Here is a 23,796-nt window from a genome sequence, read left to right on the forward strand (position 1 = left end):
CACATGCCGCAGAGCGGCTGGGCCCGTGAGCCATGGCTGCTGAGCCTGCGCATCCGGAGCCTGTGCTCCGCAACGGGAGAGGCCACAACAGTGAGAGGCCCGCGTACCGCAAAAAAAAAAAAAAAAGTCCCTGCCTCCCAGTCCTGGGAAGGGAACAAGGGGGTCACTGCCCTGGGCTGTGGCCCTTACCTGTGTTCAAGATATCCTCGATGGTTCTTTGAATTTATCATAGTCCTCCTTCCTGCAATCTGGAATGAAATATTAGTGTGCTCAGCAATAGAAAGGATAATAGCCAACACGTACAGATTGTTTACAATGTGCCAGGTACACATTTAAGTGCTTTATATACACGAAGTTGTTTAATCCTCCAAACAACCATTGAAGACAGGTAGTAGTATCATCACCATACAGATGATGGAACTTAAGCACAGGATATTGAATAACTTGCTGATATCGTATATCTAGTAACTGAAGCAGCCTGGATTTAAGCCAGGTCATCTGCCTCCAAAACCCTGCAGTCTTAACCGTAACACTCGACCATCTCAAATATGGTGCCCAGGGTTGAAGCCTGGGCTCTGGAGGATAGCCATTCCCAAGAATGTGAGAAAAAGAGAAGGCAGGGAGGGCTTGATATTATATTCACAGCACCTAATACCCAAACACACAGAACTGGAGAAAAATCAATTTGATTCTCTTTCTGTGCCTTTACAACACATGCCCAAATTCATCGGATCTCTTGTGTCAGAAATAGAATGGAATCAAATACAAGTCTAAAGTGAGGAGTCTGGAGTGCTGGACTATTGGTTTTAAATCAATCAGGAGCTTTCATGTATAACTTGCTGAAAAGCAGGGAGAAGTGTTCCTGGTTCCGGGTTGCTACTGGGCTTCTAATTACCCACTCAGAAAGCAATCTCTCACCAGGGTCAACACCTGGTGCATTCACAGCCTTACTTGTGTGTTCTAAGGAAGATGGCAAAGCCCTCTACTCTCTCTTCACCAAGGAGCTGCCTGATAGCCAGGGTCCTTGAATCTCCAGGTTTTATCAGTAGATGAGATAATTAGGCACAGTTGGTCAAAGGCCACCCATGTGTTTTTCTTCCAGAATGATTCTGAGTTTTTATTTGTGGAATCCATGTTTATGCCTTTGGCAGCCAGGCCAGTTTTCTACATATTTAAAATACCAACTCAAACCTTACCAGCACTGATACCTTTTCGTCCTGCAATAGACAGAATCTCCTTCCTGGGGTCTTCACAGCACCTTGACCATCCTTTAGCACTTACTAAATCACATTATTATTGATTGCTTAAATAACTGTTATTCCACCAGATTATGAGCCTCTCTAAGACAAATGTTACCAAACCAGGTTTGTTTTGCTTGATGAACAGCAAGCCAACACTCTAATACCGAGGTTTGCAAGCGAAGAGAGGGTTTATTCACAAGGCAGCCAAGCGAGGAGACAGGAGAATAAACCTCTAATGAGCCTACCCCTAGGCAAGGGGCTTTGCAGGGTAGAAAGAGACTGGGAAAGATTGGGCTGTGATGTTGCCCACGATGGGTTGTGTCAGGCAGAGGGAAAAAGCCAGAGACAGTAAATGTCTTGGTAGGTAGAGGAGAGAAGGGTAAGGGAAGGGGACGGGAGGATTTAAGACAAATTTCCTTACATCATAATTGTCTCTAGAACCAGCCCAGAAGGGAAAAACATATGATTATTCTGCATATCTCATTGATGCATTTTTGGAATCCCGGTGCTTAGTTTAGTATTAATTTTATGTGTAGATATCAGGGTTAGACCAACTGGTCTAATTCTCTTGGAAATGTGGCACCCAATGAACCAAACTGCTGCAGTGTATAATTCAGTGCTTTCAAGGCCAAAGCAAATGCTCCACATTTAGCCTTCTTTTTTCTGAATAAACTAATCAATCCACTGGATGAACCCACATTTCCTTTTCACAGCCAAATCCCAAACAATATGATGATTTCTCAGTTCCCAATGGCAGTTTAGTCTGGACCTGGTTGTGCTATATGACTTGGTGGCTTAGAGGGCACTTCGAGACCCCCGTAACTGCAGAGACCTGGGAAAACACAGCACATTGAGCTGCTCTGTGCTGTGGACGGGAGGCTCATTTCTGCAGGACGCCAGACTTCCCACTCCTTATCCACCACCCCCCTTCCACGGTTGTTTGCTTCTCCCCTCCCCTGTTGCTTACCTTCAGGGCCATTTACTCTTCCAAAGCCACCTGCTCCTCCTTGCCTTTGAGTCTCTAGGTGCCAGCTCTCTAAGATCTGACCTCGGGACCTGCCAAATCAGAGCTGGGATGGCTTTTCCCATCTGCAGCAAAGGCCATTTCAAAGCAGACAGAGCGCTGGGCTTCTCATATCTTCCTTGCTGCATGTGTTTGTGGCTGCAAAAACCAATTACTGAAGCTCAGCTGTAAGAAATGAAATGTATTTAGTCACAGGTGAAGTTCATGAACACGGTATTAGCTGCAGAATGTGTGCGGTGGCATCTTTTACAAATGAATGCATATCCTCAATCCTGCTCCTTTTACAAATAAGCCATCTCCAGAGCGATGTTGTTGGCAAAAACAGAAGTAAGTCTAATGGCCTGGCAGCCGCCAAGCTGCTCAGAATAATGAGCTATGGCACATAGCACTTTATCTTCATCTGATTTTTCCCTCTGCTTGTTTATAGCATCTGAAATGCCCATATTCCCTTGGGATCAAACAGGCTTATAGCCCTGCAGGACAAACTCTCCCCTCTACACTTTCCGAGTTAATATTTGAAGCTGTTGAACCAAGAGGAATTGTTGCACAGAGAGAACACACAAAGCAAATGAGGGCACGTTTGGATACCACTCAGACTTTCCCAGCACAAGTCCTGAGAATGACTGTATACTCTCTTCCAATTGCCCCAGAATGATTTGGAAAACCAAACCATCAGATTTAGTTGACCTGTTTACACTAAATGCAAACTTTGGTGGAAATACATTTTTTATTGAGAAAGCAACTTGATTTGATAATTTGTGCTTCCACAGAGAAGTTACACCTGGTAGACCCCTCAATATCAACTGTTATTCTAGGTGAAAAGGGAAAGCTTTTTAAAACCAGATCTAAAAGGACCTTGAAGAGGCCTTGAGAAGTCAGACTTTTCAGGGTGTTGGCTTATTGTTCAAACCATACAAGAGGTATCTGTACGGGTCACTTAGATCCTCGGGTGAGCCATGGCCTCTGCTAGTGGTGGCTCTCCTTGGTTTGCCTCCCAACAGAAGGCGCGTTGACTTACCAGGCTGAGTGCTGGTTTCCACTGCCAGCTCTCTTAACCATACTGCTGGAGAGTACTAGGTTAATCCTACAATATTATCTAACTGCTTTTAACTCTCCTTTGTTCTCTACTTTCTACTTGGAGCCACTATGAGGTTAAAAAAAAAAAAAGTCTGAAGGAAGCTTAAACTTATCAACAGAGTTTGTTATGAAACTTTGCAAATGCTTGCAGAGACCTTCATCCACTCAGCTCTTCTCACTTTTGGCCAATGCCTCAGTACTTCCTTTACTGGGAGGAAAAAAGTCTACAGTTGTGTGTTTTCTTGTTCACCCTCTGGTCTGTTCAAAATTCTATCTGCATATGAATACGCTGCTCTTTTTTATGATCTCCGGTGGTGTCTAACCCTTCTTTCCCAGACTAATTAGTCAACTTGAGTTCTTAAATCCATACTCTCTTTTTCCTTGGTGCCTTTGCTCCACTACGTTTCTTCTTCCCTGGTACCTTCAGTTTCTACTCCTGCCCTGGCTCCCCTTCCTAACTGCCTGCAGATATGCACACACCCGTGCCTGGGAAGATTTCCCAAGCTATCCGGCTACTTTACTTCTGCTTTTCCCTACCAAGACTCTTGACCAAATGCCACCCTGCCTCCACCTCCAGAAATAGTAATACTAATAAAGAAATGTTACCAAACCAGGTTCATCTTACCTGATGCACAGCAAGCCAAAATGCTAAGACACCGAGGTTTGCAGCAGAGCGGGTAATTCACAAGGCAAACCAAGCAAGGAGATGGAGGATACGTCTCAGCTGTGCCTCACGGAAAACAAGGGGTATGCGGTATTTATGGGATAAAGAATAAAGAATCAGGGTGGTCTGAGGCGAGGGGAAGGGCGATTGGGAAAACGGGCAGTAATCATCACTCTGCACAGGCTTAACTATGCTACAAGGCTCTGCCTGTTCGAAAAATGAAGGCGCTTGGCACGCTCTGAGGGTGGAGTTTTCGGCCCTCTGACGTCAAAAGACACTTGCGCATGCCCAGCTGGAGGCTCCGTGGTCCTATCCTGTCTCAACCAGCTCAGCTGGAACTAGACTCAGCTGACTCCAAGCTGCCGGAAAAAAACTTGGACAAACTTTTAATTTTTTTTTTAAACATCTTTATTGGAGTATAATTGCTTTACAATGGTGTGTTAGTTTCTACTATTGGGCAAACATCTTATTGTTTAGGCTACTTGCCGCTTGGAGGACAAGTCTTTTGTAGATGACCTTGATTAGCGAAGACAGGTAAAATGAATTTGACTAATGATTACCCACGGTTTCAATGATAAATAACACTTGAGTGCCTACTCTGTGCCTATACTGTCTTAGAACTGTATACACATTGTCCTTTAGCCTCACAAAAACCTTATGAGTTAGCTACTATTATTACCATTATTATCTCCATTTTAAAGATGGGGAGATGGAGGCATAAAGGAGTTAAGCATCTTGCACAAGATCACACAGCAAGCTTGGAGCAGAGATGGGACTGAAATCCAGGTAGTCGGCTCTCAGGGCCCACAGTTTACATCACTATCTTCTCTCTTGTTCTGCAAATGGCCCTCCCAGCATTCTGAACCCATATGCAAGAAGCGCACTGACCTCATAAGAGTTGAACCCACGGACATTATCAATTTCTTGTTCTCATCAACCTTTCTGCAGTATCTGATATGGTTGATTTTCTGTTCCCATCTTCGTTTTGACCCTCTCCTCTCGTTTGGCTCTCACAGCACCATACTGTTATAGTTCTTATCCATTCTCTCTGACCTTTCTTTCTCTGTCCTCTTCACTAACTCCATTTTCTGCCCTTAATATATATGAGCATGCCTGAGACGTTGCCACTCTTAATATAAAGTCTCTCACCCCATGCCTTCAACTGTGTCTACTGCCACTGAATCTTAGTTCTATAGCTTTAGCTCCACTGTCCCTCCTGGCACCAGGCTTGCATTTCCAACTGAATGGTGAACTTTTCCACTAGATTATATCACCTTCACTTCAAATGCACTATGTTAATATAAGTGAATCATATTTTCTGCAAATTACTAAAGCATTGTTCTTCTCTGTCCTCCACCTCTGCTTTTGTTCAATGGTGCTATTACTCATCTAGTCACTGGGCTTAGAATGTGGATGTCATCTCTGAAGACTCCCTCCTTGTCACCATTTAGCATTACCTACTCAAAATTCAGTCTTTTCAGTTCTTACTTTCCTGATGCTCACAACTTTCTCTTCTATTCTATTGTCTTTCCAATGCCAGCACCCTAGAAGATGTCCTTATTAGCTAATGCTTGGCCTACAGTTTTAGCCAGTCTCTGACCTTCTTCCCTCTCTTGCTGACCCCAATCTATATGGCTGGCTGCCAAAATGTCATCAATCCAAAACACTCCTTCCATCACATTATAACCCTGCTCATAAATCCAAAGAGGATTCCTATGAGAAAGTCCCACACCCATTAGCCTGGCATTTAATGCCCTCTCTAAGCTGAGCACAGTCTGTCTTTCCAGCTTTCTGCCCTCTACTCCAAGTGGGCTCTGCCTATATCCAAACATATTCAGCACACTGTTGTGTCCACACCTTGGCTCTCCCTTCCTGGGATGATGCCCTTGCTTTTCTCCACAGACTACTAACCTTTCAGGATCCAGCTTCTGTTCTTGTTTCTTCAATCAATATGTTATGACCACATTCTCCTAGAAATGAGCTCCTTCCTCTGCATTCTATAGTAATGATCATCTATGCCATCAACGTAGCACTAAGCATTTCCTGCCTATATTTTCATGTGATAGGCATTTCCTCCCAAACTCTTTTTTTCAAACACACTGTGCAGTTGTTAGAATCTGGGTACTATATTTGGTGTTTTAAAGTCACCGTATTTTACTAATATATTGAGAAGTAGGTATTTTATCTGTACTTTACAGATAAGGAAACTGAGTCTCTGAGAAGTTAAGTAAATTGGCTGAGGAAGCAGCTAACATGAATCTAAGCAGGGATTTTAACCAGGGACTGTGACTCTGGAGCCCATTCTGTTTCTGTTGTACCACACCATGTCCTTTCAACTGCCTTGAGGGCAATGATCCAATTTTACATCTCTCTGTATACTCCATGGTTCCTAGCACAGCTCTTGAACATACTGCTCAAAACTGTTGCTGTGTGAAAGATGGTGCTGCCAAAAAATTAAAATTTCCTAACATAAAAAGCCCGGGTCCTCCATAGGAGCCCATTGTCAACATGGGAAAGGAGGGGCGTCAGTCTGCCATAACAGCCTCATTGTCAGTGGGGTGGAGCTGCAGCCACAGTGGGTTCTGTGAACTCTGTGGGCATGAACATGCAGAGGCGGGGCTGAAGTATGAGCCCGTTACTGGCAATCCACTGTGGGCCTGGGGAGGCAGCCCTGTTGGGTTCTCACTCTGGTGGATTTTGGAACCAGGACTGTGTACGTATTCCTGAGTTGATTATCTGTGGGTTCAGGGGACGCAGCTCCCGAGGGTTTATGTGCTGATGGTTTTATGAGTGTGCATGTGTACCTAAGAGACTTCTGAGCCAATGACTGGAGTCCACAAGTGGAGGTGGCTCCCGAGGACAGCACCAGCAACAGTGATCTTTGTGGGCACACACACCAGGTGGCAGGTGGCATCACAGAATCAGACGTCCTGGTAGACATCTCCTGGGGAAGAACACACACAGTCGCTCCTTTCCCAGCGAGAATGCTCTAGTTCTGCCTACCTCACAATGCAGCTTAGAACCAGACCTGGGGGCTTCTATTCCAACAGCTGGAGAGCAGACCCTGACCCCAACAGGGCTGTGACAACCACAGAGCAGAGAGGAAGCCCTGCCCAACATCCAGTGCAGGCTCTGGTCACCACAACACCAAACACACCCCCTATCAAGGGGACAAGGGCCAGCACACACTAAGGAAAGATGTGGCAAGAATCCATACCAAAAACAGCCCTCACACCAAAAATACTGGACTCAAGCAGGCTACACAGGGACAGCCCAACATAAAAAACAGCCCTTCAAAACCACGGTTGATAGCTGTTTCTCCTAGATTTATAGAGTCAGAGAAATATAAGAAAAATGAAAAAGCAAAGGAACTATTCCCAACTAAAAGAACAAGAGAAATCCCCTGAAAGGACAAACAATGCTCCAGTCTGAAATGCTGAAAGAATTAAGAAAGGCTATCAATAGAAATGGGGATCACTAACAAGGAATTAGAAACTATAAGGAAAAGCCAATCAAACTCAGACAACTCAATTGCTGAAATGAAAACCGAGTTATAGACAATAAATAGCAAACTAAATAATGCAGAAGGATGAATGAGCGATCTGGAAGAAGAATAACAAATCACCCAATCAGAACAGCAGACAGAAAAACAAAAGAAAAAAATGAAAGCACCATATGAGATCTATAGGATAATACAAAGCATGACAATCTATACATAATAGGAATCCCAGAAGGAGAAGAAAGAGAAAAGGGGGTCAAAAATGTATTTGAAGAAATTATGGTTAAAAACTTCCCAAACTTAAAAGAGAAAACAGACATCAAGGTATAGGAAGCACAGAGGGTCCCAAACAAGATGAACCCAAACCAAGACATATTATAATTAAGACGGCAAAAGTTAAAGAGAGAATTCTAAAGGCAACAAGGGAAAAAGAAAAAGTCAGTTATAAGGGTACCTCCATAAGGCTATCAGCTGATTTCTCTACAGAAACTTTGCAGGCCAGAAAGAAGTGGCAAGATACATTCAAAGTCCTGAGAGGGAAAAACCTGCAACCTAGGATACACTACCCAGCAAGATTATCATTTAGAATATGAGAGAGAAAGAACTTCTCAGACAAGTTAAAAACGAAAAGAATATAGCAGTACTAAACCTATCTTAAAAGAAATATTGAAAGGTCTTCTCTAGAGACAAAAGAAGCAAGAATCTATAGGAAAGGGAAAATCAAAACTGGTAAGGTAAATATGTAAAAGGATTGAAGATTACTTTAAAAAGCCGGTACATAGATTAAAAAACAATCAAAAAATTCTGTGAAAGTAATTATAATTACAATGAGCAGTAAAAGGATAAACATGAAGATATAAAAGAGGACCTCAAAATCACAAAATGTCGGGGAGGGAAGTAAGAATATATAGATCTTTCAGAATGTGTTTGAGCTTATATGACTACCAGTCTAAAGCAAATAGATATAGTTATGTGTTAACATACTTGAAAATCAGGGTAACCACAAATCAAAAACATACAATAGATTCACAAAAAGCAAAAAGAAAGGAACTCAGACATAATACAAAAGAAAACCATCAAACCACAAAAGGAAAAATGAAAAGACGAAAGGAACAAAGAAGAAATATAAAATCAACTGGAAAACAATGTCTAGTGGCAATAAATACATACTTATCAATAATTACTTAAATGTTGGGACTTCCCTGGTGGTGCAGTGGTTAAGAATCCGCCTGCCAATGCAGGGGACACAGGTTCAATCCCTGGTCCAGGAAGATCCCATATGCTGCAGAGCAACTAAGCCTGCGAGTCATAACTACTGAGCCCATGTGCCACAACTACTGAGGCCTGCTCACCTAGAGCCCATGCTCTGCAACAAGAGAAGCCCACACACAACAAAGAGTAGCCCCCACTCACTGCAACTAGAGAAAGCCCACACGCAGCAACGAAGACCCAACGCAGCCAAAAATAAATAAATATTTTAAAAAATTATTTAAATGTCAATGGATTAAATGCTCCCATCAAAAGACTCAGAGTGGCAGATTGGATAATGAAACAAGAATCTACAATATGCTGCCTACAGGAGACCCACTTTAGGGCAAGGACACACAGATTGAAAGTGAGGGGATGGACAAAGTTATTTCACACAAATGGAAATGACAAGAAAGTAGGGGTAGAACTACTCATATCAGACAAAATAGACTTTAAAACAAAGGCCATAAAGAAAGACAAAGAAGGACATTATATCATGATAAAAGGATCAATACAAGAAGAGGATATCGCACTTGTTAACATATATGCACCCAATATAGTGGCACCTAAATACATAAAACAAATACTAACAGATATAAAGGGATAAATCGATTGGAATACAATAATAGTAGGAGATTTTAACACCCCACTGACATCAATGGACAGATCTTCCAGACAGAAAATCAATAAGGCAACAGAGATCCTGAATGACATAATAGAACAGTTAGACTTAATTAATATCTATAGAACACTACATCCAAAAAAACCCAGAATACACATTCTTTTCAAGCACACATGGAACATTCTTTAGGATAGACCACACAGGTCACAAAACATGCCTCAACAAATTTAAGATGATAGAAATTATTTCCAGTGTCTTTTCTGACCAAAATAGCATGACACTAGAAATCAACCATAGAAAGAGAAACGAGAAAAAATGATTACATGGAGACTAAACAACATGCTACTAAAAAAACCAATGAGTCAATGATGAAATCAAAGAGGAAGTTAAAAAAATACTTCGAGACAAATGAGAATGAAAACACAGCCATACAAAATCTATGGGATGCAGCAAAAGCAGTTCTAAAAGGGAAGTTCATAGCAATACAGGCCTTTCTAAAAAAATAAGAAAAATCTCAAATAAACAATCTAACCAACCACCTAAAAGAATTAGAAAAAGAAGAACAAATAAAGCTTAACATCAGCAGAAGGAAATAATAAAGATTGTAGAGGACATAAAGTAGAGATTTAAAAAACAGAAAAAATCAATACAACTAAGAGCTGGTTTTTTGAAAGGATTAAAAAATTTGACAAACCTCTGGCCAGGCTCATTAAGAACAAAAGAAACTGAACTGAAATAAACAAAACAAGAAATAAAAGAGGAGAAATAACAACTGTTTCTGCAGAAATATAACATACCATAAGAAAATATTATGAACAGTTTATATGCCAGCAAAATGGACAACCTAGAAGAAATGGATAAGTTTCTAGAAACATACAACCTGCCAAAACTGAATCAAGAAGGAACAATGTGAACAGACTGAACCCTAGAAGTAAAATAGAATCTGTGGGCTTCCCTGGTGGTGCAGTGGTTAATCCACCTGCCAATGCAGGGGACACAGGTTCAAGCCCTGGCCTGGGAATATCCCACATGCCATGGAGCAACTAAGCCCATACGCCACAACTACTGAAGCCCACATGCCTAGAGCCTATGCTCCACAACAAGAGAATCCACCACAATGAGAAGCCTGCACACCACAACGAAGAACAGCCCCTGCTTGCTGCAACTAGAGAAAGCCCGTGTGCAGCAACGAAGACCCACTGCAGCCAAAAAATAAATTAATTAAATTTTTAAAATTATTTAAAAAATGGAATCTGTAATTAAAAAACAAACAAACAAAAAAACCTCCTTGTAAACAAAAGTCCAGGACTGGATGGCTTCACTGGGGAATTCTACCAAACATACAAAGAACAACTTATAACTCTCCTCAAACTCTTGCAAAAGATTGAAGAGGAAGGAACAAGCTCAAAGTCATTCTATGAAGCCACCATCACCCTTACACCAAACCCAGACACAGATACTACCAAAAAAGAAAATTACAGGCCAATATCACTGATGAATATAGATGCAAAAATCCTCAGCAAAATATTAGCAAACTGAATCTAACAATACATAAAAAGGATCATACACCATGATCAAGTTAGGTTTATTCCAGGATCACAAGGATGGTACAGTGTACTCAAATCAATCAATGTGATATACCACAACAACAAAAGCAGACAAAAACCACATGATCATCTCAATAGATGCAGAAAAAGCATTTGATAAAATTCAACATCCATTCATGATAAAAACTCTTACCGAAGTGAGTATAGAAGGAACATATCTCAACATAATAAAAGCCATTTATGACAAACCCACAGCTGAAATAATACTCAATGGTGAAAAGCTGAAAGCTTTCCCACTAAACTCTGGAATAAGACAAGGATGCCCACTCTCACCACTTCTATTTAACAGAGTATTGGAAGTCCTAGCCATGGTAATCAGACAAGAGAAAGAATTAAAAGGTAGCCAAATCAAAAGGGAAGAGGTAAACTTGTCATTATATGCAGATGATCAGTACTCAATGTAGAAAACCCTAAAGATTCCACACACAAAATAAACTATTAGAACTGATAAATGAATTCAGCAAGGTAGCAGGATATGAGATAAATATACAGAAATCTGTTGCATTTCTTTACACTAATAATGAGATATCAGAAAGAGAAAGTTAAAAAAAAATCCCTTAAAAAATCACATTCAAAAATAAAATACCTGGGAATAAACCTAACCAAGGAGGTTAAAGACATATGCTGAGAACTATAAAACACTGATAAAGGAAATTGAATGTTATTCAAGGAAATGGAAAGATATCCCATGCTCTTGGATTAGAAGAATTAATATAGCTAAAATGGCCATACTACCCGAAGCAATCTACAGATTTAATGTGATCCCTATCAAATTACATGACATTTTTCACATAACTAGAACAAATAATACTAAAGTTTATATGGAACAACAAAACAGAATTGCCAAAGCAATCCTCAGGAAAAGGAACAAAGCTGGAGTCACGACCCTTCCAGACTTCAGACAATACGACAAAGCTACAGTAATCAAAACAGCATGGTATTGGTACAAAAACAGACATATAGGTATTTTTTGATTTCCTCTTTGATTTCTTCAGTGATTACTTTGTTATTAAGTAGTGTATTGTTTAGCCTCCATGTGTTTGTATGTTTTACAGATTTTTACCTGTAACTGATATCTAGTCTCATAGCATTGTGGTCAGAAAAGATACTTGATACAATTTCAATTTTCTTAAATTTACCAAGGCTTGATTTGTGACCCAAGATATGATCTATCCTGGAGAATGTTCCATAAGCACTTGAGAAAAATGTGTATTCTGTTGTTTTGGATGGAATGTCCTATAAATATCAATTAAGTCCATCTTGTTTAATGTATCATTTAAAGCCTGTGTTTCCTTATTTATTTTCATTTTGGATGATCTGTCCATTGGTGAAAGTGGGGTGTTAAAGTCCCCTACTATGAATGTGTTACTGTCAATTTCCCCTTTTATGGCTGTTAGTATTTGCCTTATGTATTGAGGTGCTCCTATGTTGGGTGCATAAATATTTACAACTGTTATATCTTCTTCTTGGATCGATCCCTTGATCATAATGTAGCGTCCTTCTTTGTCTCTTGTAATAGTCTTTATTTTAAAGTCTATTTTGTCTGATATGAGAATTGCTACTCTAGCTTTCTTTTGATTTCAATTTGCATGGAATATCTTTTTCCATCCCCTCCCTTTCAGTCTGTATGCGTCCCTAGGCCTGAAGTGGGTCTCTTGTAGACAGCATATATATGGGTCTTGTTTTTGTATCCAGTAAGCCAGTCTGTGTCTTTTGGTGGGAGCATTTAATCAAAAAATACCTAGAGGGCATCCCTGGTGGTGCAGTGGTTGAGAGTCCGCCTGCTGATGCAGGGGACATGGATACGTGCCCTGGTCCGGGAAGATCCCACATGTCGTGGAGTGGCTGGGCCTGTGAGCCATGGCCACTGAGCCTGTGCGTCCGAAGCCTGTGTTCTGCAACGGGAGAGGCCACAACAGTGAGAGGCCCAGGTACCACAAAAAAAAAAAAAAGAAAAAAACCCTAGAAACAAATGACAATGGAGACACTATGACGCAAAACCTATGGGATGCAGCAAAAGCAGTTCTAAGAGGGAAGTTTATAGCAATACAATCCTACCTTAAGAAACAGGAAAAAACTCGAATAGACAACCTAACCTTGCACCTAAAGCAATTAGAGAAAGAAGAACAAAAAAACCCCAAAGTTAGCAGAAGGAAAGAAACCATAAAAATCAGATCAGAAATAAATGAAAAAGAAATGAAGGAAACGATAGCAAAGATCAATAAAACTAAAAGCTGGTTCTTTGAGAAGATAAACAAAATTGATAAACCATTAGCCAGACCCATCAAGAAAAAAAGGGAGAAGACTCAGATCAATAGAATTAGGAATGAAAAAGAAGAAGTAACAACTGACACTGCAGAAATACAAAAGATCATGAGAGATTACTACAAGCAACTCTATGCCAATAAAACGCACAACCTAGAAGAAATGGACAAATTCTTAGAAATGCACAACCTGTCAAGACTGAAGAAATAGAAAATATGAACAAACCAATCACAAGCACTGAAATTGAAACTGTGATTAAAAATCTTCCAACAAACAAAAGCCCAGGACCAGATGGCTTGACAGGTGAATTCTACCAAACATTTAGAGAAGAGCTAACACCTGTCCTTCTCAAACTCTTCCAAAATATAGCAGAGGGAGGAACACTCCCAAACTCATTCTTTTTTTTTTAAATTAATGAATTAATTAATTAATTTACTTTTGGCTATGTTGGGTCTTCATTTCTGTGCGATGGCTTTATTCAGTTGCAGCGAGCGGGGGCCACTCTTCAATGCAGTGCGCAGGCCTCTCACTGCTGCGGCCTCTCCCGTTGTGGAGCACAGGCTCCAGATGCGCAGGCTCAGTAGTTGTGGCTCACAGGCTTAGTTGCTCCACAGCATGTGGGATCTTCCCAGACCAGGACTTGAACCCATGTCCCCTGCATTGGCAGACAGATTCCTAACCACTGCACCACGAGGGAAGCCCCCAAACTCATTCTACGATACCACCATCACCCTGATACCCAAACCGGACAAGGATGTCACAAAGAAAGAAAACTACAGGCTAATATCACTGATGAACATAGATGCAAATATCCTCAACAAAATACTAGCAAACAGAATCCAACAGCACATTAAAAGGATCATACACCATGATCAAGTGGGGTTTATTCCAGGAATGCAAGGATTCTTCAATATACGCAAATCAATCAACGTGATACACCATATTAACAAATTGAAGGAGAAAAACCATATGATCATCTCAACAGATGCAGAGAAAGCTTCTCACAAAATTCAACACCCATTTATGATAAAAACCCTGCAGAAAGTAGGCACAGAGGGAACTTTCCTCAACATAATAAAGGCCATATATGACAAACCCACAGCCAACATTGTCCTCAATGGTGAAAACCTGAAAACATTTCCACTAAGATTAAGAACAAGACAAGGTTGCCCACTCCAGTCTTATTCAACATAGTTTTTGAAGTTTTAGCCACAGCAATCAGAGAAGAAAAAGAAATAAAAGGAATCCAAATCGGAAAAGAAGAAGTAAAGCTGTCACTGTTTGCAGATGACATGATACTATACATAGGGAATCCTAAAGGTGCTACCAGAAAACTACTAGAGCTAATCAATGAATCTGGTAAAGTAGCAGGAAACAAAATTAATGCACAGAAATCTCTTGCATTCCTATACACTAATGATGAAAAATCTGAAAGTGAAATTAAGAAAACACTCCCATTTACCACCGCAACAAAAAGAATAAAATATCTAGAAATAAACCTACCTAATGAGACAAAAGACCTGTATGCAGAAAATTATAAGACACTGATGAAAGAAATTAAAGATGATACAAATAGATGGAGAGATATACCATGTTCTTGGATTGGAAGAATCAACATTGTGAAATTGACTCTACTACCCAAAGCAATCTACAGATTCAATGCAATCCCTATCAAACTACCACTGGCGTTTTTCACAGAACTACAACCAAAAATTTCACAATTTTTATGGAAACACAAAAGACCCCGAATAGCCAAAGCAATCTTGAGAACGAAAAATGGAGCTGGAGGAATCAGGCTCCCTGACTTCAGACTATACTACAAAGCTACAGTAATCAAGACAGTATGGTACTGGCACAAAAACAGAAAGATAGATAAATGGAACAGGACAGAAAGCCCAGAGATAAACCCATGCACATATGGTCACCTTATTTTTGATAAAGGAGGCAGGAATGTACAGTGGAGAAAGGACAGCCTCTTCAATAAGTGGTGCTGGGAAAACTGGACAGGTACATGTAAAAGTATGAGATTAGAACACTCCCTAACACCATACACAAAAATAAGCTCAAAATGAATTAAAGACCTAAATGTAAGGCTAGAAACTATCAAACTCTTAGAGGAAAACATAGGCAGAACAATGTATGACATAAATCACAGCAAGATCCTTTTTGACCCACCTCCTAGAGAAATGGAAATAAAAACAAAAATAAACAAATGGGACCTAATGAAACTTCAAAGCTTTTGCACAGCAAAGGAAACCATAAACAAGACCAAAAGACCATCCTCCGAATGGGAGAAAATATTTGCAAATGAAGCAACTGACAAAGGATTAATCTCCAAAATTTACATGCAGCTCAATAACAAAAAAAAAACAACACAATCCAAAAATGGGCAGAAGACCTAAATAGACATTTCTCCAAAGTAGATATACAGATTGCCAACAAACACATGAAAGAATGCTCAACATCATTAATCATTAGAGAAATGAAAATCAAAACTACAATGAGGGCTTCCCTGGTGGCACAGTGGTTGAGAGTCCGCCTGCCGATGCAGGGGACACGGGTTCGTGCCCTGGTCCGGGAAGGTCCCACATGCTGCAGAGTGGCTGGGCCCGTGAGCCATGGCCACTGAGCCTGTGCGTCCGGAGGCTGCGCGTCCGGAGCCTGTGCTCCGCAGCAGGAGAGGCCACAAGAGTGAGAAGCCCACGTACCGCAAAACAAACAAACAAAAAACAAACAAACAAACAAAAAACTACAATGAGATATCATCTCACACGATTCAGAATGGCCATCATCAAAAAATCTAGAAACAATAAATGCTGGAGAGGGTGTGGAGAAAATGGAACACTCTTGCACTGCTGTGGGAATGTGAATTGGTACAGCCACTATGGAGACAAGTATGGAGGTTCCTTAAAAAACTGCAAATAGAACTACCATATGAACCAGCAAGCCCACTACTGGGCATATACCCTGAGAAAACCATAATTCAAAAAGAGTCATGTCCCAAAATGTTCATTGCAGCTCTATTTACAATAGCCGGGACATGGAAGCAACCTAAGTGCATCATCGGATGAATGGATAAAGAAGATGTGGCACATATATACAATGGAATATTACTCAGCCATAAAAAGAAACGAAATTGAGTTATTTGTAGTGAGGTAGATGGACCTGGAGTCTGTCATACAGAGTGAAGTAAGTCAGAAAGAGAAAGACAAATACCATATGCTAACACATATATATGGAATCTAAGAAAAAGAATGTCATGAAGGAACCTAGGGGTAAGACGGGAATAAAGACACAGACCTACTAGAGAATGGACTTGAGGATATGGGGAGAGGGAACGGTAAGCTGTGACAAAGTGAGAGAGTGGCATGGACATATATATATATATATATACTACCAAACGTAAAATAGATAGCTAGTGGGAAGCAGCTGCATAGCACAGGGAGATCAGCTCGGTGCTTTTTGACCACCTAGAGGGGTGGGAGGGAGGGAGACGCAAGAGGGAAGAGATATGGGAACATATGTATATGTATAACTGATTCACTTTGTTATAAAGCAGAAACTAACACACCATTGTAAAGCAATTATACTCCAATAAAGATGTAAAAACAAAAACAAAAACAAAAAAAACCCCAGACATATAGATCAATGGAACAGAATAGAGAGCCCAGAAATAAACCCACATACCTACAGTCAATTAATCTTTGACAAAGGAGGCAAGAATATGCAATGGAGAAATGACAATCTCTTGAGCAAGTCGTGTTGGGGAAGCTGGACAGCCACATGTAAATCAATGATTTTAGAACACACCCTCACACCATACACAAAAATAAACTCAAAATGGCTTAAAGACTTAACTATGACATGACACCATAAAACTCCTAGGGGAGAATATAGGCAAAACATTCTCTGACATATATTGTAGCAATGTTATCTTATGTCAGTCTCCCAAGGCAATAGAAATAAAAACAAAAATAAATGGGAACTAATCAAACTTATAAGCTTTTGCACAGCTAAAGGAACCATAAACAAAGCAAAAAGACAACCCACAGACTGGGAGAAAATATTTGCAAATGACACAGCTGACAAGGGATTAATTTCCAAAATATACAAATAGCTCATACAACTTAATAACAGAAAAACCAAACAACCCAATCAAAAAATGGGCAGAAGACCTGAATAGACATTTCTCTAAAGAAGACATATAGATGGTCAACAGGCACATGAAAGGATGCTCAACATTGCTAATTATTAGAGAAATGCAAATCAAAACCTCAATCAGACACCAGTCTGAATGGCTATCATCAAAACACCTATAAATAATAAGTGCTGGAGAGGGTATGGAGAAAAGGGAGCCCTCCTACACTGCTGGTGGGAATGTAAGTTGGTGCAGCCACTTTGGAAAACAGTATGGAAATTCCTCAGAAAACTAAAAATAGAGTTACCATATGATCCAGCAGTCCCACTCCTGGGCATATATCCAGAAAAGACAAAAGTTCTAATTTGAAAAGATACATGCACTCCAATGTTCATAGCAGTACTATTTACAATAGCCAAGACATGGAAGCAACCTAAATGTCCATCAACAGATGAATGGATAAAGAAGATGTGGCATACACACACACATGCACACATATACACAATGGAATACTACACAGCCATAAAAAAGAATGAAATAATGCCATTTGCAGCAACACAGGTGGACCTAGAGATTATCATACTAAGTGGAGGAATCAAAAACAAATATTATATGATTTCACTTACATGTGGAATCTAATAAATAGTACAAATGAACTTATTTACAAAACAGAAACAGGCTCACAGGTAAAGAAAACAAATTTATGGTTACCAAAGGGGAATGTGGGGGAGGGATTAACTGGGAGTAGGGAATTAACAGATGTTTAAAACTGATAAACAATAAGGATTTACTGTAGGGAACTATATTCAATATTTTGTAATAAACTATGATGGAATTGAATTGAAAAATGAAGAATACAGATATATACATATATACATATAACCAAATCATTTTGCTGTATACCTGAAACTAACACAATATTGTAAATCAACTATGCTTCCATTAAAAAAGTCATATTAAATTTATTTATTAATTTAGGGAGAATCGATATCTTTAGTTATGATGTTGAATCTTCTATCCAAAAACAAGTTATACTTTTTTATTAGGTCAAAAAAATTTATTTGTTTCTCTTAAGAGAATTCTTAAGTTTTATTAATAGAGATTTTATACATTAATTGTTAACTTCACTTCTAATTATTTTATTTTTAGCTTTAGTTTTTGCATTTAATTTTCAATTTTCAGTTGAAATTATAAATGGGATCTTTACTTCCATTATATTTTGTTCTTGGAACAAAATATACCTAGTTCTTCTTTATTATATAAAGGCTGTTAATTTCTGTCTGTTAATTTTATGGTCAGAACTTCTACTGAATCCTCTATTGTTTGTAGGCAATTTTCAGATTATTCTCTTGTATATTCCAGGTATAAATTATGTCATTTATATTTAGTTTTTTCTCTTACTGTCCAGTTTTCATACACCTAATTTATTTTTCATCTCTAATTTCATTGTCTAATACATGCAAAAACTCTTAAATTTTAGTGTTGATAGTGAAGACATTTGTTTTATCTCTAAATTTAATGGGGATGATTTTAGCATTTCTCTATTAGCCTAATGATAGATGTATTTTAACTAGTTAAGGAAATATTCATCTATTTCTAGTTGATTAAGATTCTTCAGCATCACAAATGGGCTTTGAAACTTACCAAATGCATTTCCAGAAACTCTAGAGGTGATTTTATATGATTTATCCACTCTTAGATTTATTGCTGTAGTGAATTACATAAATAGCTTTCCCAAAACTAAAATTTCTTACATTACTGGAAAAATCTTACTTGGCTAGTATGTCATTTTCTTATACTGTGGTGTTTAGGTCTGCTAATATTTTATTTAGAAGTATTTTGCATTGATAATCATAAGAGAGATTGACCTATAAAGATTTTCATTTTGGAAATTTTTGTTGAATGTCGATATTAATTATTGCATCATAAAAGAAACCACTGAAACTTTTCTTCTTTTCCTATGCTATATAATTATTTGTTATTTCAAAATTTATAAGAAATCCACCACAAAACCATTTGACCTTTGTGTTTTTGGGGGAGTAAGGTAGGGATAGCTCTTTGAAAACATTCTCTATTTCTTTTATTTAATTGATATGTTTACATATTTTATCTTTACTTAAATATGTTTTGAGACAAAAATTATATTTACTTAGAAAATTAGTTTATCTGGATTTTTTAATTTATTTGACTGTAATTAAGTAATACTATGTTTTATGATTACTTTAATTATTTCTGTAAATATAATTCTTCCCCCTTATTATTCCTTACTTTGTGTATTTGTACTTCCTCCTATTTTTTTGATTAATTTGTTATGAGCTTAGCTATTTTATATTTCCAAAAACTGGATTCTGTATTTATTTATTAGTTTTATTATTTGTTTCTTAATTTATTATTTTCTGTGTTTATCTTTATTGATTTTGTTCTGCTTTCCTTTGATTTATTTTATTTTGTTGCTCCTTTTCTAAATTCTTATGTTGGATATTTAGTGGATATTTCTATTAATAGTTATTGAAGTTTTTGCATTTTCTTTTGAGTGCTGCTCTACGCAATCACACAGATTCTGACATGTAGTCTTTTTATTTTTTTCCCCCAGATACCCTAAAACTTGTTTTGGAGTTTTTCTTTTTCCCAACAGTTGGTTAAGAGAAAGTGTTTGAATTTCCATGTAGTTTTCTGGTTTTGGTGTTTGTTTCAAGTTTTAATACACTATGGCCAGTGATTATACTATTTCTAAAAACTTTAGAACATAAAGAGGGTTTTTTATGACTTAATAAGTTTTTATAACCATTCCATAGATTCTTGAAAAGTAGAAATGTTCTGTTTCTTGAATACAGCATTGATGTCCATTTTTATTGTTTTATCATTTGCTCAGTCATGGCCTGAGAGAAATATATTAAAGTTTTCTCTTATTAATATACTTCTGCCTTTATCTTCTTTAATTCCTGAAGTTTATGATTTATGAATATTGCTGCCAAGTTACTTGCTTCATAGATATTCATACTTATTACAACCCTATTATGTGCCTTTAATATTATAAATACCTGTCTGCTTTGTGCCCTGTTTATTGCTTTTGGTCCTGAATGATACCTTTTCTGATATTGAGATTGTGACCCCTGCTTTCCTTTTGTTTGCTCTCCTGTGGTGCCCTAAACTCTTCTTTCATTTTCAACTTGGTTTAGCAATTCCAATTCAATGATTCATCCACTTCCTAGAGTAATGGAAATAAAAACAAAAATAAACAAATGGGACCTAACGAAACTTCAAAGCTTTTGCACAGCAAAGGAAACCATAAACAAAACGAAAAGACAACCCTCAGAATGGGGGAAAATATTTGCAAACGAATCAACGGACAAAGGATTAATCTCCAAAATATATAAACAGCTCATGCAGCTCAATATTAAAGTAACAAACAACCCAATCCAAAAATGGGCTGAAGACCTAAATAGACATTTCTCCAAAGAAGACATACAAATGGGCAAGAAGCACACGAAAAGCTGCTCAACATCACTAATCATTAGAGAACTGCAAATCAAAACTACAATGAAGTATTACCTCACACCAGTTAGAATGGGCATCATCAGAAAATCTACAAACAACAAATGCTGGAGAGGGTGTGGAGAAAAGGGAACCCTCTTGCACTGTTGGTGGGAATGTAAATTGATGCAGCCACTATGGAGAACACTATGGAGGTTCCTTAAAAAACTAAAAATAGAATTACCATATGATCCAGCAATCCCACTACTGGGCATATACCCAGAGAAAAACATAATTCCAAAAGCCACATGCACCCCAATGTTCACTGCAGCACTATTTACAATAGCCAGGTCATGGAAGCAACCTAAATGCCCATCGATAGACGAATGGATAAAGAAGATGTGGCACATATATACAATGGATTATTACTCAGCCATAAAAAGGAACGAAATTGGGTCATTTGTTGGGACATGGATGGATCTAGAGACTGTCATACAGAGTGAAGTAAGTCAGAAAGAGAAAACCAAATATCGTATATTAATGCATGTGTATGGAACCTAGAAAAATGGTACAGATGAACCGGTTTGCAGGGCAGAAGTTGAGACACAGATGTAGAGAACAAAGATATGGACACCAAGGGGGCAAAGCTGTTGGGGGGTGGATGGTGGTGTGATGAATTGGGCGATTGGGATTGACATGTATACACTGATGTGTATAAAATGGATGACTAATAAGAACCTGCTGTATAAAAAAATAAAATAAAATTAAAAAATTTAAAAAAATCAGTTATTTACACAGATTCATGTCTAAGAATAATCATTAAAAGAGGAGGTTGATTAAATAAATTATTCTATACTCACAATGTGTAATAACATATGTGCTAAAAGCAGATTGAATAAAAATACTTAATGACAATGATGTTTAAAACATAAAGATATTTTATATGCTTTATAAAATACTTTCTGATAAAGCCAGTTACCAAATAGATTGTGTAGTTTGATCCCAACATAAGTATCCATTCCCATATCTTTAATCATACCTATGTATCTATACAATATAGCTCTATAAAAATTGGACAAATGTGTATAAAATACTAAGTTATTATATCTAAGTAAGAGTAGTAGTATAGATGGTTTTAATTTTCTTCTTTGTGCTTTTCTATATTTTCTGAAGTTTTAATATTTACATATTTTTTATAATCTCAAAATATGTGATTTTTTTCCCTAAAAATGAAGAAAAAAAAAGCTTATTGTCTAATAATTTGACACTAAAATCCTGGCAACAGTTAATGATAGGTCTCCTTATTACCTGCCTTACTCCCCCAGCATTCTGAGTAGAGTTCTAGAAAGTATCTAGTTTTCCATTAGTTGATTCCTTAAGACTTTGGCATGTAAAGGAAACTCAATCACTGTTCTCTCTCTCTCTCTGTCTCAGGCTTCCCTCTGCCTGCCTGGAAGGGGGAGGGCTGCCTTAATCCTCTCCTAGGGTTCCCGTTGGCCTTCAGGCCCAGGGCATGTAGCTTTCTTTTACCTACAGGTTTCTGTAGCTGTTAAGAATTCCTCACAGACTAGCTCCCAGAGGAACAGCATGTTCTTTTTCTTCCTTTTATTCACTCACTAGTCTTTGTTTACTTAGGCGACATGAACACTCCTTTGACTAAAAACCTGTCAATTTTGCTTTTCAGCTCCTTCAATGGCTAATTTAACTGGCTCATTAGTGTTTTTAATGTGTGGATTTTTACTAGAATCCCTTGGAGTTTTTGTTGTCCCAGTTGATGTGGAGACACAAGCTGTCATTATAAAGCCTCTTAAGAAATTAAAACCATTTCTCTGAAACAATCTCCATAACGAACTCCCAGGATTTGTGTTTCACATCTCAGGCAGGACTTCTCTCTGATTAGATTCTTCATTTGTAAGCTTCTGAGGTTGAAATGAAATTTCTTAGAGCCTTGGTTATGTGTCCAACTTGGAGAGGGGTGTCCTGAAAGCACTTGCAGTGTATGGTTTTTGTTTTTTTAGTTTGATTTTTGCTTCTCTTTTGCTTTGTTGTTACTGTTGTTTTTAAAGATGTGGCTATTTCCACAAAGGTTTGGGCAATTACATAACCACTGAAGGAGAAGAACTATCTAAAAACAAAACTGGGCAAAACAAAATGCAGTCTCTCAAACAATCAATTTCAACTTCTCACAGTATAATTTGGGGCTGAGGTGATATTCAGAGTAAAAACCTATAATTTTGTTTTAAGTGTATTATACTCCTTCCTCTCGTTAAATTTCTATATCCAATTCCTCAGTGAGTTCTTAAAGCAAGTAGTGTATTGATTAGGTTTTTATATCAAATCTACTGCTAGACTGAGATAAAACTGACCTAGCTGATAAAACCAAAGACTTCCTTCTTTTTTTTTTCTCATAACCAGGGTCAATCCTAGGAAAAAATGTCAAGTAGGCACAGAGTGTCACTGTCTCTCCTCCTGTTTGGGTCCTTCCTTGGGGTCCCCAGCAATAAACTCCAAGTGTCTGTGTTGCCACGGATGACCCCCTAAAGAAAACATTGACCACAGGTTGCATTTGCCTGGCAGATATACTTTATGAGGCCTGTACAGAGTTAATAATTGGTAAATGTCACATCAAAATTCAAGTATCAGAATCTCTTAGAAAACTAAAAAATTTGGCCTATAGAACCTAGAGTCTTGCAGAAAAGCAGCTCACTTCTTTTTGATTTATTTTTATTTATTTATTTTGGACAAATAAAAATCGTATATATTTAAGCTATACAATGTGATGTTTGATACATGCATATGTTGTAAAATGATTACCACAATGAAACTAATTACAATACCCATCATCCCCCATAGTTACTTTTGTGTGTGTGTGTGGTAAGAACACTTGAGATCTACTTCATTTTTTCTTAATGTAAGCATTTATCACTCACTATAAAC

The 23,796-nt window shown here is 38.3% G+C and overlaps 1 long non-coding RNA gene across 2 annotated transcripts in view; it reads right to left on the bottom strand.

Annotated features, from left to right (window-relative positions):
* Positions 1 to 23,796, bottom strand: part of LOC137226565 (uncharacterized) — a 115,194-nt gene that overhangs the window by 60,313 nt on the left and 31,085 nt on the right. For both annotated transcript variants that reach the window (XR_010944404.1, XR_010944403.1), the window contains 2 exons: positions 2,209 to 2,430; positions 190 to 248 (listed from right to left, as the gene is read on the bottom strand). This is a non-coding gene — a long non-coding RNA (uncharacterized lncRNA). The remainder of the gene's footprint in view (positions 1 to 189; positions 249 to 2,208; positions 2,431 to 23,796) is intronic.

The sequence above is a fragment of the Pseudorca crassidens genome, chromosome 6, assembly GCF_039906515.1.
Source record: "Pseudorca crassidens isolate mPseCra1 chromosome 6, mPseCra1.hap1, whole genome shotgun sequence".
Lineage (NCBI taxonomy): Eukaryota > Metazoa > Chordata > Mammalia > Artiodactyla > Delphinidae > Pseudorca > Pseudorca crassidens.